This window comes from Silene latifolia, chromosome 9, assembly GCF_048544455.1.
Source record: "Silene latifolia isolate original U9 population chromosome 9, ASM4854445v1, whole genome shotgun sequence".
Lineage (NCBI taxonomy): Eukaryota > Viridiplantae > Streptophyta > Magnoliopsida > Caryophyllales > Caryophyllaceae > Silene > Silene latifolia.
Window position 1 is genome coordinate 174178058 of NC_133534.1, and position 15814 is coordinate 174193871.

General features: G+C 34.8%; 1 non-coding gene across 1 annotated transcript; it reads right to left on the reverse strand.

The window, feature by feature from the left end:
• Window positions 1–15281: 15281 nt before the first annotated feature.
• Window positions 15282–15390, reverse strand: LOC141603674 (small nucleolar RNA R71). Its single transcript, XR_012525532.1, has one exon. It is a non-coding gene; the product is annotated as a small nucleolar RNA R71 (small nucleolar RNA).
• Between the last annotated feature and the right edge of the window lie 424 nt (window positions 15391–15814).

Below are 15814 nucleotides of genomic sequence, written 5' to 3' on the forward strand. Positions count from 1 at the left end.
TTGGTGAGAAATTGATTTTCTTATCTCTTTTGTTTTTGTTTGCATGCATAAGATTTGTAATTAATTTATGACTAAATTAATTTGAAACATATATGAATGTGTTGTATAATGAGATAAAGATTTTTAACAAGCGGTATCATGAGCACAAGGTTGTTTGCATGCAAATCGGTTATAGTTTTTCCGAGTTATACGATTAACATATAAAACTTGTAAATTTGTGTTATTATGATATATCACGAAAATAATTTTTGCATGTTAAAGTTTCTGATCCTAAAATGTATTTAGGATATTTTGGTTAATTTATGGATTTTTATTGTTCATTTTATTTAATATTGGCATTAAAATGTGATTTTTATGATAAAAATGTCATTTTTGGACGAAAATTAGCTAAACTTCGAATTTTTCAGTGGTTTTTGGATATATTTTCACATATATTATTTTTAGTTGATCTGAAAATTTTCATAATTTTTGGAGTTCTTATGCTCGAAAAATGGATTTTTCATGATAAAAATCGAATTTAGATGAAAAATAGGTTAATATGAGATAAATTTCGAATCTGGTCATAGAAATTTAGTATGTTGTCACATGCAATTTTACAAGATGTGTGTAAAATAATGGGGTATATTGAAGTCTTTATGCATGATTTATGGATTTTTGATGAAAAATAGCATAAATAGTGACTTAATTAGTAAATAATTGCTAAAACATACTCCATGACTAAGGAAAAACGTCACATGTTGCATTTTATTATCTTTTTCAGATCTAAAATTGAAAAGTTGATGAATATAATTTTTCTCATGTTTTTATGATTTTTAATGATAAATCCGATAAACTGCAACATAGTTTTTCCGATAATTTTACGAAATTTTAACCTAAGTTTTTTGAACATTATGAGTGTCATGGTATTTTTCCAGAATGTTCATAAGTTTAAATTTTAAATTTTGAATTTATTTGGAATTTTTGTGATTTATTTGAAGTTTATAGCTTTTTATTATTATTTTAGGTCCATTAATGAACAATTTTAGAAATATGAGTTAATTATGGTCAAGTAATTAGTGAAGACTAATTTTGAGTCCTAAGAGGTTAGGGTAATTAACTTGTGCATAAATATGAATTTATGTAATTTTTGTGATTATAAAAACGTTGAATCACGCAAATCCGTAAAAACCGTATAATATACGATATTGGCTCCTTAAAGGCGATTTAGCATAAAATTGGGTATGTTCATACATATTATAATGCTGCATTTTCTTTATGATTGTCATAATTTAATTTATGTAATTTTTGAATTATGTAATTTTTACTTAGTATGGCCTTAGATTTTAATTGGTATTACCCGAAATGTATGGGAATATCGATTCGGTTGTAATTTTATTGTGATCTCGTATCACCGTCTTGTAATTTAATAGACTTATTTTATTATAGTTACAAATGTATAATAGGAAATTATGTAATTTATTATGTAATTTTATTTATCTCGGAGTTCCCAAAGACGGATTTCTTCAAGATGGCGATACACAAAGACGGTGTTACCTCGAGATGCGTACCACAACCGAAGTTCAAGGGACCAATGGAGTTGGTTTCCGAATATGTAATAGTTAAATAGTTCTTCTATTTTAGGAAGGTCATACTAGGATTTATTTTTTATGCTTTGCATTTTATTTATATGTTGCATGCATCGCTAAATCGCCATAACTAAAACATGCATCATCATTTTATCGAGTTTATCGACCGTGTCAATTACAATTATCGTAGTTCACCGCTTTAGTTCACTTAAAACGTGATAGATAATAAATTGACATGACCTCTCGCTAAAATAAACAATTGAGACTTAGCCTTACCAAATAGTAGAAACCATGAAAACCTATTTCGCGAGGGAGTGCACTCGGCCCTACCGGGGTACAAACCTTGTTACGTAGGGGAAGTGGGTGATAAATGTCTATCCACCGAGTTAATGTTAATGAGGGTTTCATCGGCCATACCGTGCCGAAGTTGATGTGGATTTGGATCATGGACACATTTATTCGAAATTTGGATTGAGCTCAACGGAAGTATTCGCGACCGTAGCCGCATATGTTCCGGGCTATAGATAAATATTAATGTAATTTTATCGACCAAGAGTTCTAGAAGTAGAATCGATTAAAGTGTTAATCCACCGAGTTATATTGATAAGGGTTTCATCGGCCCTACCGTGCCCAAGTTAATATGAATTTGGATCTTGGAATCATTTATCATAGTTGGGTAGAGGTCACTATGTAAATGCTTTACTTGTTATTATATTTACAAGTATTAATATAACGATAAATGTTAAGTTTTCCACTATTCCGTTATCATATTGTTCTATTTCTTTACCACAATTCATATACGATATCATTTCGTTTTTAGTTCAAATCTCCATTAAAACATCGTAACTAAAGACAAATTTGAATTTTGCTTCTAAAACCTCAAATGAACCCTTGCTAAGGATCTCTTGTAAAGAGTATAGATAAAAGTTATTCATTATCAAACAGGTTTTTGATTCTTGACTAACACATCTACTTACAATGGATTGTTTTTCATATACTTAATTGAATTAAGTACCTTGAAGCGATAAATTGTTTTGGTAATTACATTTGTCAGAATTCGTAATTGACCAAAATAATGCAACCACTTCAATGAAAGTTTTAAGACTAAAACGAACAAATGAAGAGTAATCTTCATGAATTCAATTTCGCTTCTCAAAGCAAAGACTCATTGAAATGAGTGGGAGCATTCTCTTAAACCGTTAAGATGAGGACGAGGTTCAAGAAGTAAAGATAATAATGGAATTGATACAAGGTAATGTTAAAAGTAAAGTTATTGAGAAATGACGATACTAAACCTATCAATCCCGACCAATAAAGTTTCCATTGTCTTAAAATGTCGGACACAAGAAAGGAAACTACCCCAAATTATTGAAGAATCAACAAGTTAGTTGTGGGACATCTAATGGGACCTTCTTCTTTAAATGTTTATTTGATTAAACATAAATTTTGCTAGAACCACTTCGTCAATATTAGAAACCAGTGGAGGTTTTCATCATTATGTTTGATACATAGGATGATTAGAATATGACGACTAGCAACAACGAAGTCGAGAGATAGAGTCATTGTGTACTAAATCTAGTTTTCGGGTTTGGAGTTGTACTTAATTATGACTATTAAGTGCATAAACTCTAAATAAGAATATAAACTTGTTAAGATACAAAAGAGGTTTCACTTTTGTGACCCTATACACCACGATTTGATGTATGGCTAGCCCATTATCAAGGTGATTATATTCTAAACCAAACTAGAATGATATATCATGAAGATGATACAAGACTCAAATTGGTAACCCAAGATTAAACCTTAGATTCTGGAATGATGAACGCAAAGAGTTATCGAGTACTCTTGAAACCATTAGATTGTTAATGGTTTATGCGTATCTTGTATTCAAAGCAAGATATCTCGTGCCTTTTGGTTGAAAAGGAAATCGAGGTTGTAAATCATTGATACAGAATAGGTTGATCATATTCTTTTACCATCAATTTAAGTTAACACCAATATGTTTACTTAATAAAGTAAAAGGAGAATCTTTGAAGGACTTCAAAGAGTTCCATGAATCACGAACAAGTCGTGATGGGATTATCAAAGTGAAGACTTTGATATAAGCCAAAGGAAATGTGATATAGTATCACAAATTAATCTCTCTTAACACACATTATGGGATAATGTGTGGTTGAATAAGAATTCAAACGCTATTCGATATGGTTTGAACTTCAATCAAGTTACTTTGAGTTACTTGATTCTTTTGGGGATTTTATCATTTTGTCTAAATTATTTTTTCCACTAAATCGAATCATATGATATATGAAATGGTAAGGGTACCATGTTTGTAAGTTTTCACAAGAAACAAATGCTCATTTTTCCCTTTCAATTATCACGATTACGACGGGTTTGCGGCTCGTGAAGCTGTCTTTCTATAATATAAGTTTATTTCTAGAAGACAGAGTGGGAGAAATTATTCAAGAGCCACAAAGAATGTTATGTCGTAAGAAACTGGTCTTTCTTGGCTACATGAGACGTTTTGTGTAAGACATTGTTTCTTCAAAACCTAGGAGGTAAATATCATCACTTGTTAAAAATGATGAATTCATGCTACTTTTAAGAAAGTAAAGAGCTTATAACTTACAAAAGAAATCGTTTGATTCAAGTTGATTACTTCTAGAAAGTAATGAACATATGACTTACATGAGAGTGTTTAAGTCACAACTCAATACAAGGCTTAGAGCCATGGAAATCCAAAATAAAAAGGCTTGATTAGTGACAAAGGGTTTTGCACTAATAAAGAGAGATTTCAAAGCTTGATTGGGAGCAAAGTGTTTTGCACTAGTTGAAATGCTTAAGTCTATTTGGATCTTCTTAGGGATTGTGTTTCATTATTATGAAATACATAGCAAGTGAAATCTAAAACCCACTTCTTCAATTAGAAGGAATGTATTCAATAGATGTCTTGAGTTTTGTAGATTCTTGCAATCCTAAGATAATGTGAAACTTAAGAGAGGATCTTAAGTAGGACATCAATGAGTTGGAATCAACATTTTGATCATGTGATAAAACATTTCTCGATAAGTCGAGAAGTTGTGTTTATACATGAAGTTTAGTGGGAGTTACGGAAATTTTAATTAGTCTTATATGTGGATGACATATTGATCATTGCGAATGATTTAAGACTTTTGGAGTAATATAATACATCTTGAATATCCGAATTTTATGAAGATAAATCCACATGATATTAGCGTCAATAAGAAGTCTTATGTTGATAAGATTCATGACTAGTTCAATTAAATTGAACATATTTAATTGATTCCATTTGCTTCCGTTGCCGGATCAATTAAATAAGTAATGATGTATAACACTTCATATGCTTCGAGTATGATGAATTGTTTTAAAATCGAATTTAAGTAATCTTTACCAAGTAAGCCATAAAGATTACCCTTAAGTGCTTGCAGAAGCATTAAGGAAGTAAAGCAAAGTGTTTATGATGCAATTTTGTGTAAGTGTGTTACACAAGTGACAATTGACAATTGAGATTGCGCATGGTTTCTGACAAAGCCATAATCAAAACACATTAGGATGGTTAAGATACCATTGTGGCTATGTTATTTAAGAAATAGATTTTCTAGAATCGTTCTAGGAAATAAAGAACAATGAGAGATATTTATAACGGAAATTGAGTACACTTGCAATCATGAGATGTGCAAGAGGATGAGTCCCGCACACTGTGAAAACAGTGGGAGCTATTCTTAGGCTAGAGGGCCTATGTCTTGACTGGATCTCGACACGTACTCAGAAAGTTTTGTGATGCAAATGTATACATTACAAAGGAAAACGAATATGTAGTAAGGTTGAATAAGGTACAAGAAGTTGATAAAACCTACTAACCAAAGCCTTCTCATAGGCTAAAAATGATGAGTCATGTCATTTCAATTAAATTGAAATGAATAACTACATACAAGATCAAATTAGATTATAGAACATGAAATAGTAATCAGGCATTGACTATTCATATGTGATAATCGCATTTGTCGTTCGAGTTTTTACTTTAAAAACTCCTTTATACTTTGTTACATCCAAACGGGTTGTGGAGACAATATTGAACCCCGTTAAAGTGAACCTGGATTAACATGGTATTCGCCCATAGTCACTTGTATGAGGTGACGTCTCGAAGTGACTAGAGAGTGATGCGATTGATGGCAAGTTCAAGTGCCATAGAGTCATGTGAGATGACTAATCGATCACATAGGCAGATTGTTAGGAACATTTTGTCGGGCCTTATGACCGCTTATAGAGTTCTGGCAAATTCATATAGCCTGGTCGTGGCGAGAGCTACTATAGTATTCAAATGAGTCGATTCTTTTGACTAAAGACTATTCGCCCAAGATGGCACAGTTTCAGATTAACTTTGATTTGTGTTACTAAAACCTTCGTAAATGGGGTCAAATGGGCATATTTTGGGTTATGATGGCTGTGGCTAGTCGAAGGGAATGAGTGCGATAGGAATTGTCCACCCCTAGTCAGGGTTATAACAATATCTCAGGGCCACTCGAGGAGTAATGAACTGGAAACGCGTGGCCACGCTCGGAATGAATCCATGGTGGATAAATCCGGTCAATCAGTTATTCTCCAGATCGAGGAAACCACTCTCGATATGATCACTTGCAAGTACGACCTGAAAGACACCTTGCATTGAGTGGGAGATAGTAATAGGACAAGAGAATTGGTGACGCACACTTGTCGAGGACAAGTGGGAGATTGTTGGAATATGTGTCCTCCGACAATAATGCGATCACAACTGTTGATCATGATGATCACATGTTTAAATCTCGTTTTAAGAATACATGTGGGATGTAATAATATTTACAGTCAACTGGTCCACACATATCGGTAATGATTGGTGACTAGAGTTTGACATTACTTGTCGTGCGGCGGTGGTGATCGATTGATCCCCTTAGGTCATACCTATAGGGAAAATACTCTTAATTGATTATTTAATTAATCGTATACCGATACGAGTTAATTAAATTGCTTAAAATTGACGGATGATTTTGTGAGTATAATTAACGTATCTTATTGTAATATGATTAAATGAGACACGGTCTAAGTAATCGAATTGTTTTATTACTTAGATGAAATTATTGTTTACGGAAACAATTGAAACGAAATGAATAAATTATTATAAATACAGAATGTTGTAGTTTATAATTCGGAAACACTTTTGGTACAAGTAATTACGAATTACTAGTCAATTTTGTAAATGACATATTTTGTGAGTATGTTGATTTTTAATATGTTAAAAATACATTACATTGTAACATGTCATGTAACATGTTACATGTGACAAAATTGACAAATGACAAAATAAAATGGACCTTCCATTTTATATTGTATGTACCGAAATATTAGATGGTTTTAGTGGAAAAATTGTGTTGATTATTTTAATAAGAGAAAACACAATGATGACCTACCTATATGTAGCTATGCAAGCCTACAATTCTTGGGTAGAAAAACTAGCCCATGCATTGGGCACATATACTCCCTCCAACCGGTTTCACTATGAGAAATGTAGAGTGTTTTTCCTCTACATCATTATTCATTCACTCTTATGAAAAATTTCTAGTGTAAGAAATTTTACTATTCTCTCTACCTCTTATGACATTTATAGAGAAATAAAAACTCAAAAATCTCCTCCCTCTTGAAACCGATTTTTAAGAGGACAAATTAATTTTGTGTCATATTTTAAGTATGATTAATATTATTACTAGATCAAAATAATATTAGTTATTATGAGTTTTTCCTTGGGTATATGCTTTTGGGAGAGATTCTATACTTGAATCTTGTTCATCCATTATTGGAAAGCTCAAGAACTAACAAGAAGGAGATCTTGTTGCTGCCCATTTGACCGAAATTTATTTGGTGAGAAATTGATTTTCTTATCTCTTTTGTTTTTATTTGCATGCATAAGATTTGTAATTAATTTATGACTAAATTAATTTGAAACATATATGAATGTGTTGTATAATGAGATAAAGATTTCTAACAGGCCTGTGTCGATCCATATGATATTTCCGATCATATGGGGAGCAGGTTGAGTACAGGTTTTGCATGTTGACGTGATCGGGATTCGGGCCGCGTTACGGATTTTGGAGTCGAGTACATAGCCACTAGGTGGATGATATAGTAATAGACGAGTTGTATTTCATTCATTCGTTTCTTTATGGTTATGTAATTCATTAAACATATTATTTATAAAATGTTCTTTGATTGGAGTTTTGAAACACTACGTCAGGAAACCGAGATGGTAACGCCTTCAATTATCTTGGCCGGATATTGGGGGTGTTACAAAGTGGTATCAGAGCGACAATTTTAGAACCTAAACCAATGAACCAAAATGATTCTAGGATTGTCAAGTAAAATGAACCCGACATGATTACAATAGGAGGTCGGTTTTGGATGAGTAGGCGCCCTCATATCAAAACTAGTTCCTATTATCTCGGTTGGTCACTAAGTGAGTGGTTATGAGTATGGGTAATGCTATGTAAATCATGTTGTTGTTACATGTATGTTGGGGTAAAGGATGTATTCTTATAGTGTGTGTGTGTGTGTGTGTGTGTGTGTGTGTGTGTGTGTGTGTGTGTGTGTGTGTGTGTGTGTGTGTGTGTGTGTGTGTGTGTGTGTGTGTGTGTGTGTGTGTGTGTGTGTGTGTGTGTGTGTGTGTGTGTGTGTGTGTGTGTGTGTGTGTGTGTATGACATGGAATATGATAACATGTGAAGTTGGATGAGTGGATTTATGTGTGTAACATGTTTTGGAAGCGGTTAATGCGTATTAGTGTGAAAGATAATAGTTCTATTCTGTGGCCCTTGATATCGTATCCGTGTTTGAACTTGCTAGTACTATCATTAGAGTGTGAATTTTGATGATTGTTGGGAGAGTAAATACGAGTATGAAAGTTGTGTATGAGGGACGGTGAGTTTGATGCCGTATGAGCTAACTCGGGATGGATCACCGATAGTCGATGGGCTCCCGAATCTTTCTTTGTGATGCAGGGATATCATCGTTTAATTTAACCGAGAATTAAAAGCCATATAGGATCACTCAAGTGAGTACGAGGCCACACTCGATCGAGCAGGGCAGCACTCGACCGAGTGGGCAAATTCCAGAAACTGGTAAACTTCTGGAAAATGGTCACTCGATCGAGTAACTTGTCACTCGATCGAGTGGAGCTATACTCGATCGAGTGCCCTCCGTACTCGACCGAGTGAGTCTGACGGGCTGAGAAACTCATGTAAAATTTCTTTTTTGTCTATCTTATCTTCTTCATTTCTACCTAAAACCTCATACTTTCAACATTAAAATTCCTCTAAAAACATTCCCAAAACTCCATTTTTGTAATTTGTTGCTTTTTGTAATTTGTTGCTTGGGTTGAGTTTTATACTCCATTTTTCCGTCTTAAATCTCTTCTTAATTAACAATGTGAGTAAACCATCTTTTCTCTTGTTTCCCCAATTTGATTTTTTGGTTAGGCCTACACTTATTTGTTCATGTTTTATCAATTAATTGCATGATTTTGTTCAATTCATTGTAGTAATTAACTTTCTACATCATTAATATGGTCAAAAATCAAATTTTTATGTTAAAACTTTCTCCACCATGGATGAGCTTGAAAGCTTGTGTTCATGAGTCAATGCTTGAAATTTGGTGCTTGTTTTTGGATGTAGTTGACCAACAAAAGTCTAACCTTTGTTGTTAGTGATAGATCTTGTCTTTTATGTGGAAATTCCATCCTAAAAGTTCATCTTAAATTTCCATAATATGGGGAAACCATGCCCAAGTTTTGATCTTTCATGTGTATAACTTAGTTTAATTATGTTATAAGACTACTTTCTTTGTCACTAAAGCTACACACCGTCTTAAAACGAAAATTTTGCCTTAAATTTTTGACTAAGACTCTCGAAATTTCTATGAGTCGTGACTAAATTTCGATTTGTTTTTATCTCAAACATGGTTTAATTGTTTCATGTGAGAGTTGAATTCTTCGCTATAGTGTCTTGTGAAGCCTTACACTGCTAGCATTTCCGCCTTAAGGACATAAAAGTTTTGAAAATGGGTGGTATATGTGCCCGGATTTCGGTTTCTTTCGAGTTATATGTTGTCTTGATTATCTTTCGAAGTCCAAACTTGGTTGGTAATTTAAATTTCCATGAATTTCGAAACAAATCACAATATTGCTAGAGTTTTGATTTTTATGCTCTTAACATGGTTTACTTGTCTCATTTAGTGTTAATCTGTCACTACAATGTCTTGTGAAGCCGTAAGTTGAGAAAATCTTCCATCTTAAGACACTCCAATTTCCAAAATTGGGTAATCAATACACCCAGAATTTTATTTCCATGCGTAGTTCTTGCTTAGATTGTCTTTTTACTCTCCCGTTCTTGTTAGTAATGTGTGGCATTGATTTGAGTTATAAAATTTGTTTTAAAGTTTCTTAAATTTTGAAAAATGTAGAAGTAAACCAAAAATTTTGACTCTTATATATTTATTTTGGGGTAATAGTGTTAAGTTGATAAATGTTATCATCATTTTTATTGGAGTAAGGTTGCGACGTTATTTCACCAAAATTTTGTTTGTTACTCTCCTAGTCAAGTAAACTTTATTTGAATGAAAACCGTGTCAAAGATTTAATTTCAAGTGTTGGTTATCTTAATTCATCTCCAAGTTATCTAAATTCGCATCACTCCCACCCGGAATTTGACATGGGAAACGAGTTCCGTGATGTGTCAAGGCTATCAAGGAACGCGAGGAGCGACCAAGCAAGACAAGCTCGCCAAGAGTCGATGGTGCATCCGGTGATTGAATCCCCCAGGATTTACGGGCATAGAGTTTGTGTGTGAGCCTGAAAGAACGATTTTCTCACCCTAACCCTTAGGCATTAGACTCCGGCAAGGTTTATGGTATCAGATATAGTCATCAAGTTCGAGAATTGGGAAAACTAGGAAAGTATGTTGGCCTATGCAAAGCTTTGAGTTGAGTGAGTTGATCATGAGAGACAAGTTAAAGGAGATGGGTGGGGTATGATCAAAGTTAGACGTTTAACGGTTGATCGGACTCATAGTTAGCAAACATAATTTAAAGGACAAGTGAGAGTGACCTTATTGAGTATGACTCGGGTATTTTGAGATAACATATGTTTGTGTTGGGATTTATGGAACGATGACGTAATAGTAAGGTACCAAGAGTAAAAATAGAGTGATGACACGAGTTGATGAAAGTTTTTGGAGGGTGTGAGATTAGACTTGAGGAATGGTATGAATCGAATAAATGGTGACAAAGGTTTATAAAACCTGAATATGAGAGAACACTAAAACGAGAGATGAGTTAGAGATTTTGCAAATTTTTTTTTTTTAATCCGACATTTAATAAGGAATTTGTTATAGGTTTCGGGTGAACCCGTGTGAGAAGGCCGCGTTGACGGCCGTGACATAAGAGAGATGAGTTTGAGTTTTAATAATTTAGATATATGATGGTGGATTTAGTATTACCAAGCTTGGTTTTCGCGGTCATGAGAGGATGAGTGTGGCATGTAATGCTTGAGAATTCAATCATATTGTTAAGGTATTTGATCATTTGTGTTATGTAGTGTAACCGTTTAGTATAAGTGTGTATTGATGAGTAATATTTTAGTCTGTTTTTACCTCACATTTATACCTTATTCCGACTCGATTTTACATGCTTAAATGATTAAAAAGTTCATTTCATTAACTAATTTAATAATAATTAGTTGTCTTATTCATATTTAATCGTTAATCGGATTTAATATATTATTAGTATAATTATTATTTTATTAATAACGTGTGTAGGTGAGACGAAATAGGAAGGCGGAGTTGCGAGTCGGATTTTGAGAAGGATTATCGGAGGGTGAAAATAAGCCAAGTATGGGAAACAAGAAAGAAACAAGTTATATCGAGCATGTTTGCAGCGGTCTTTGCTGAGCTTCTTCGACCACCTCCGGCCACCGTGGCAGCCACCACTCATCACCACTGACAATCCTCCACTTCCAACATCACATCCCAACCACCCATGACCAACATGGACCACCACAGCAGTGGCTACGGCGTCACCTTCCACCCTCGTCCATCAACATACAAACCACAACCACAAATCAAACCATCTTCACACCCACTTTCTAACCACCTCCGGCCACCGTGGACCTCACCCACGACCACCACAATAGCCCATCATCACCAGCTCAGAAGCGCCATCTACCGACAACCACCACGACGACATCAAACCAACTACAGTAGCCCGCAGTTCCTCCAATGTGACACACGCCGCATTACCCCCTCTGTTTGTCTATGCCGGCTAGCCGGCAGCCAACCCCACCACGAGTTATTCTACTCCGTTCCTCATGTGCCTCGCTACCGGCCAACCCACCGGCATACCGGCACCCATATTTCTTCCCTCTCCAATTTCACGCAAACCCACCTCCTTATTTCTCTATGTCGGCTAACCGGCAGCCGACAAGCCGGCTCCCACCACTAACTCGCCTATTTATTTCCCTTTTTGAAGAAGCTCACTGTCGGTGCCCTGGCTGGCGGCCGGCTTGCCGGCTGGGGCCCCACTTCTCTTTTTTACCCTGCGTGATGTTTGTCGATGTTTGTCGTGTTTTTGTTTTTGGCTTTCTTAGGTTTGTTTTATTAATTATTAATTACTATTAATTATTATTATTATTATTATTATTATTATTATTATTATTATTATTATTATTATTATTATTATTATTATTATTATTATTATTATTATTATTATTATTATTATTATTAGTATTATTATTATTATTATTATTATTATTATTATTATTATTATTATAATAATAATAAAGAGACTACCTTACACACTTTAGACTTACTTACACATTAGTCTATCACATTACCTTAGAATTAGACTAGCATTTAGATTAGAAATTAGTATCTCCATTATTTTCATCTCTTATTATTGTAAGACAAGAACATCCCCAATTAATTGGCCCTTTAGTCAAAGTTGTAATCTTTCTTCCAAATTAATGTAATCCATCTTTAGTTTATTCAAGTTAGATAATTCTCAATAGTTTATATTTAGATTAGTGGGTTGTAAATTGAAGGAAGAAGAGATTCATTCCTTATTATTTCAATCCAAGGTTGCATCTTTAATTATTATTGGTATAATCCTTCTTCTTATTTCTCTTCCTTTCATTTGTTTACATGGTTATTTTTTGCTTAATCACTTGTCTTTATATTATGCTTCCTCTTGTTATTTACTTGTTAAATTTTTCATCTTTTGCTTCCATTTTCATTACCATGTTTGAGTAGTGTATTGCTTGGGTGGAAGGGTAATCTTGTGTGGTTAATAGGGGTAGATTATTGGCTTGAACAAACAAGTACTACATGGGTAATTTCTCTTCTAATTGTCATGCATACAAAGTATTTGTGGAATTGCTTGAATGAGGGTTTGAGTCTCTTTTACCATCTTATGTTTTGTTAAGTGAGAGCTTAGCTTGCGATTAGATACTACATGATAATTAGGGGGCTTTAATTAGTTTTAAGTGATAGCTTAAACTTGTTTAGCCTTGGATTAGCCTTACCTCGAGAGAGGGAGATTTATCCTTGATTTTGCCTCGATTATTTGTTAACCTTCGCCAAGTTTCGATGTTTATCCACATGAGTGAACCCGACCACCCTTGCTTCCTTAATTAGCATCTTAATCAATTTGCCATTACTTGCTTTACTTGTAGTCGTATCAATTTGCTTATCAATCATCCAATTATATTTGCTAGAACTAAACTAGGAAGAAAACGATCAATTTAAGAACCATAACCACCGTCTCTTGGGTTCGACCCTCGCAATAATACTGATACGTGCATATTCTATACACTTTATCTGTGGTTTTGGCACGTATTTCTATGCATAATTGTTAGCTTAAGGCTGCTATTTCTCCCGAAACGGTTTACTTTGCATTTTCTATGATTTATTGTAGGAATGCGTGAAAGTAAGCTAAATCAAGCCAAATTCATCCTCCGAAAGCAACTTCAAGGAAGCCCATAAGAAGGAGGTTCAGATTCACTCACCTTGGGATGCGTGCAAAGGAGTGAAGAGTTGATTGGAAGCAATAGGAGAACCACTGCACAGCATATTCAGTCGATCGACTAGGTTGTGAGGTCGATCGACCACTGAAGCTCATCAGATGCTACTGTTCCGCATATTCAGTCGATCGACCATGCTGACTAGTCGATCGACCAGTTTTCGAGCTGATACGTTTTTCTTGGTGTTAGACTTTTAAAAAGCCCAACTTGTAATTAACTTTTGGTATCTTTTTATCAGTAGAACGCAACAACTTTTAGGTTTATGTTTTTCATTCTGAAAAAACTCAGTTTTTAGATCTAGCTTGGAGACGGAAACCTTCGATTTGAATGCTTTGTTCTTGAATTCAATTAGTAAGATTTTTATGCAATTCTTCCTCTTCCTTATTTCCTTGTTATTTTGGTTCTTGCTTTCATCAATTAATTTCAGCAATTGAGTTCTTCTCTTTCGTTTTAATTCGATTCCAATATGTCAAACTTGTTCTTTATTATTAATTTCGAAGTTAGAATAGTTATAATTATGTGTAGGTAATTTCTTTGATTGGGAACAAGGTGAGCCATGGTATTAAATTAGGATTGTTGTGTAGTATGAGTTCTTCCGTATTGGTCTTGTTATCTTTTGATAATTTTCTTTACTAGATTGAAAGGTTGGTAATTTGAATTATCGCTAGATTTGGAATTTCTCTTGAGCGAAAGCATTGATAAATTCTAGGGAATTAATAGACCGTGAGGTTATTTGAGCTTTGATCGAAAGGCTAGCTTATTTTCCCTGAGACCGTATTATAGGACTTTTGCTACCTTACTGACCTGATTTTTGCCATGGTGAACCGAAGTTCCCGATCCCCTTTTTTATCTTGTTGAGTATATTCAATTTAGCTATTAGCCAGTTAATCAACCAAATTCAAAACCCCCCAATCAATTGTTACTTTTATAGACTGAAAAATAGCAAACAAAATCAACCTTGTCTCTTTGTGGTTCGACCCTTACTATCACTAGCTATAGTTTTAGTTTGGAATTATAAATTTAATTTTGGTACTAAACGACGGTATCAAATTTTGGCGCCGTTGCCGGGGAGACGGTGTAATTTTGTTTGCCTTATTTTAGTTTATTTTTCTTGTCTCAAGGAACTTTGGTTCATTCCTTGAGGCCGTTGCTTACCTTTGCTTCTAGTTTTGCTTTTGCACAGTTAGAAGACAGGTTTTTGAGAGGAAGACTTGAGTACTCTCACTTTGGAAATTATGGCTACAATATATGATAATTTTCAGCCAAAGGAGCACCACCTTCCAAAGGGGCGCCAGTTACCTACCCCTACTACCGGTAATTTCGAGTTTCGTTCCTCTTATATTGATTTAGTGGAGCGAAATCGGTTCATGGTCTGCGGATGAAGACCCCTTGAAGCATATGGAAACTTTCACAGACTATTGTTGTTCCATACCTATACCGGCTGGGGTAACTCAAGATGAAGTAAAGGGGTTTATGTTCTTGTACTCCTTGAAGGATTCGGCGCGAGATTGGTACAGCTACCTCGATAGGGTAGCAGCTGGAGTCACGGATTGGACATCTTTAGCATTAGCTTTCTACAAGAAGTACTTCCCACTTTCAAAGACTGATGCCTTGAAGGGTAAAATCTCGAGTTTTCAGCAAGGAGCCGACGAATATTTTTGTGAAGCATGGGGTCGTTTCAAAAGTTTGGTCCGAGCTGTCCCTCATCATGGTTTCCAGCAATGGTATCTTTGCAACCTATTTTACAATGCTTTATATGATGATTACAAGGTCATCTTGGATGCGGCTGCTAATGGTAGGTTCGGAAATAATACCGGTCAAAGTAAAGGTTGGAACACTATTGAGGAGATGGCAGTCCATAGAGCTGAGTTTGGAAGTTCACGTGGAAAGTCACGACAGCAAAGTGAAGAAATGACTGCCGTTGTGACACTTATAACTTCCATTTCTACCCGTCTCGAGAAGCTCGAGATTTCTGAAGCTTCCAAGGAGAAAGTCGAAATTCCTGTTCAAAACTCAGATGAGATCGAAAAGTTGAGAGAGATGGTCCAACTCCTTTTGGTTCAAGTGGCGAATATGGAAGCAGCCGGTATTGAGTCCTCAAGGAATTTTGTGAAACAATTGGAGAACATGGAGGCTAAG